This window comes from Lissotriton vulgaris, unplaced genomic scaffold (genome assembly GCF_964263255.1).
Source record: "Lissotriton vulgaris unplaced genomic scaffold, aLisVul1.2 SCAFFOLD_1309, whole genome shotgun sequence".
In the NCBI taxonomy this organism is placed as follows: domain Eukaryota; kingdom Metazoa; phylum Chordata; class Amphibia; order Caudata; family Salamandridae; genus Lissotriton; species Lissotriton vulgaris.
The window spans coordinates 375093-378770 of record NW_028244753.1 but is presented as its reverse complement, the minus strand read 5'-3'; positions in this window follow the sequence as shown (position 1 = coordinate 378770).

The window sequence follows — 3678 nt, the reverse complement described above, 5'->3', positions numbered from 1 at the left end:
TGGCTTCTTTCTGTAAACTTCCGAGTAGGCCTGGGTGAAATTTAAATTATAGGGGCGAACTTGTACAATTCTATGGTATAGAAATAAAAAGTAAATCTCTGAAACCAGATAATTACTACGACTGTGAAGCATAGAGATAGCAAACAGTATACATATCTGTTGTGAATAGATCTTTTTTTTTCAAATCAAAAAATATTTACTGAGCCAAGTTGTGTTTGTACTCAGTTAAGCTAAACCTTAAGCAGAATATTTCATTTTACATTTAAAAAAGAAATGCTTCAAATATCTAACTGCCAGACCTCTGAAAATGAAAACAATCTAATTGCATCCGTTCTAGCTTTATTTTATATTTTATCATCTAATGCCAACATGTACATTTGGCCATGTTGTTCGGTATACTTATTTCTTAAAACATTCACTATTTCATTTCTTAGATGTGCAGGAGGTTTAACTTAAAATTAACTGTTTCTTTAGAGTCTTGTTACAAGAAGGCAAGTATTCTCCGCAGTTTGTTTTCATGCAGAGAAGGAAAGGTAGCCAGGGCGTTGCCAAGGTCAGCCAAAGAAGTGCAAATGCACTTTCGTGCATAACAAAGGACCAGTTAACTAGCAGAGCTGAGAACACCTAATGTCAGTGACTGTTGCAGACTGGGGATGGGCACAGTTGCAACAGATTTCAAACACCATGTTAGGCGAGTAGAGACACCAGCAAAAAGCACTAGATTTGCTTGGCCTGAAACTTCAGCAGCACCACTCAAAATGAGGCTGAGCACCTGACACTTTTTATCTTTTTTTGCACTTCCAATAATAAAAAAATACAACGTAAAAAAGTGCCTTTCAAGAGAAACCCATGCAGTGGGACATTTATTCCTATGTATTACTGACAAATATTGTAAAGAAAAAAAGAGAAAGGCCAGGGCATCCGCAGTCATGCAGACTAAGCATAGATATCTATTCTAGCTGCACACCTAATTCACCTGCACAAATGTAGAAAGTTTAATGGCAACATTTCCAACTTTTAGATTTACATTTTGGGCGTCTCCATTTTAATTTTTCTTTGAATATTTCAAAATCATTTATATCACATTGTATCACATAATGTGGGTGGGTTGATGAGAAAAGACAAATTAAACAGCATAACACGGGCACACTTGCGATAGTATACTTCCTCATGTTGTCATGCTTTTCAAACAGGTTAACACTGTTTGGGAAAATATTTCATCTCATTAGTACCATTTAAACCCCAAATGCAGCAATATGCCACCAAAAAGAAGACCAGAGAACCTTTGCCAAGGGCATTCGACTGCTGGGCAAAGTGTGTCACTTCGGGTTTAGTCTTTTTTGTCCATTTAAAGTAGAAACATATTTTCTTGTTAAAATCTGCAGGTTATGCAGCACATGATCGATTATGTGGCAAAAGCATAACTATACTGAAAATGCCAGGGCTGTAAAATTACATAATTCAAGTGGCCCCACGCATAGAGAGCAAAAATAATGTGTCTTGGTGGCTTAAGACGTTCTCAGCAGCCAAATTAAGCAGGGCAGACAGGCTGACTATTTTGATTTTATGCCATCTACAACTAAAACAGCAGAATATGCTATGTTAGAAATGTAATGCACAATGTTGGAAATGGTACCAAACATATGAAAAGTGCATTAGAATTCACGTGGAATCCTCATACACCCATGATGAGCACAGCCTGTTGGTTTGTGATATATTAAGAGCTGCTCTTCGAATGAAAAGAAAAGGCTTAGGCTGAATTACTAGTTTGAAGCTACAGTTTTTACATTTGCAGTTTTGGTTTATTTTTTCTTTTTCTTGTAATATTTCAACAAAATAAGAAAGGGCACTACCTTATTTCTTAAGAAGAGAAGTATGGACCAGATTCACAAAATGACATGCATAGCAAAGCTGTGCTGCATTGAATGAATGGCAAAATAATATGCAGTACCATATGTGGAAGGAGTCAAACATTGACGTCCTCACGCATTTGTGATAAAAAGTCATTTTAGTCAGAGGCTAAACTTCATGCAATAGCACAAAAGTGAGGTAGGACTACCAATGAGTGAAACCATGACCCTGCTCCAGTGGGAAACGTCCAGCCGGAACTGCCCAGGCAGGTCCTCCCTAGTTTTACTGAAACCAAGCTATACCAGACTAAAGAGATCTAAAACCAGTCTTGGATTCCTTGTATTCCGGTTCAGGGAGGACCTGGTCTGGAAGTTCGGGCTGGACTGTTCCCGTTGGAGCAGGGTCAAGACTAAATTGCAAATGGCTGGGTCCAAATTGAGGTAGCATGGTATGCAAAATAGCAATGGGCTACGATGTGGCCAGAGTAATTACCAGTGGCTGGTATTAGTTCAAGCATTCTATCCATAATTTTTTTGTATACCTCAGTGTGATGTTGTAAAAGGAATGGATATGCTCAGAAGTGGCTCCTTGCCCACTGAGCCGCTGGAACCAAGTTATATCCAGTTGAGTCCTACTAGGGCAACACCCATATGGGACGTTGAGTATTTACCAGCTGCTAAGATTAATTAGAGTTTATCTTCCTTCACTTTGCTGTATACTTCAGTTTTTCTTGTTGTGAGCAAGCAATTTTAGATGGAAGCTCCCAGACAGAGCAAGCTGCCTGATTGCATAAGACCAAGCATCTCATTTACAAGAGGCATGCGCTGCGTCAATGTTATTGATGCTTTGTTGCCGCAGGCCTCTGAATCATATCCACAAGGCCACAGAAAGCTACCGTGCACAGCTTTTCATGGCCTTGTAGATACAGCGTTGCCTCACACTGCCTCGGGGAGACGTGCCATGTGTTTTGCTGTAGGTGTTCCGACTCAAAGCCCCTGGTTTTTGACACATTTCCAGATTTACAACAAAGCATAAATATGGGAGTGCATCAAATGTCCTGCACCTCCCCAGGGGTGGCATGAGGCTTGTTTCTGTGAAGAAAGGTTTCCCTTCCTCCACAAAAACAAGCTGATTTCTACGCAGACATCCTTGCACCATGGTGTAAGGGTGTCTGCATTGTCACATGGAAGCCATTTGTGTGCCACTGTTGTGAAAGAGGACAAGAATGCACCATATCTCAGAGATACTGTGATTGCCCAGAGGACTAAATGAACTTTATTTCCTGAACGGAATACACAGAAGACAGGGGGCCTGATGTGGCTGTTGCTGGGTTTCATATTGCTGTTTTAGATTTTCCGTTTTACTCATGGACTGTGAAAACTTTCCTTTGGGGACGCTTCAAGAAAAGAGTAATCTATGATCTGTAGAGTTCTATTTATGCCATCTGGGGCTGATTGTATTTTTTGTAATTTCCTGTTTTCTTTTAGTAAGGGTAATAGTAGCACACTCAGCAGGCTCATGCATACATCACAAGGGACTCCTGCAGGTATTCTTGCGGACAGGTCATGAGGATATGTTACTAAGACATTTAAGGGTCGGTTGACGCGTGGGAGCTTTGTCCCTACTCAATACACTTTTATGTGCCTTATTTTCTGCTCGTTTTTTTTAGTTTTCTCTTCTAGGGAGCATAACTGATTCAGATAACAACAAACTGATTTGTAGGTAGCATTTCAGTTGGGACCACCTTGTCATGACTTGCCCCCCAAAAAGTACTTGATGTGCAGATGAAATACAGAGAACAGCGAAAAACAGTCATTGAGACAATAA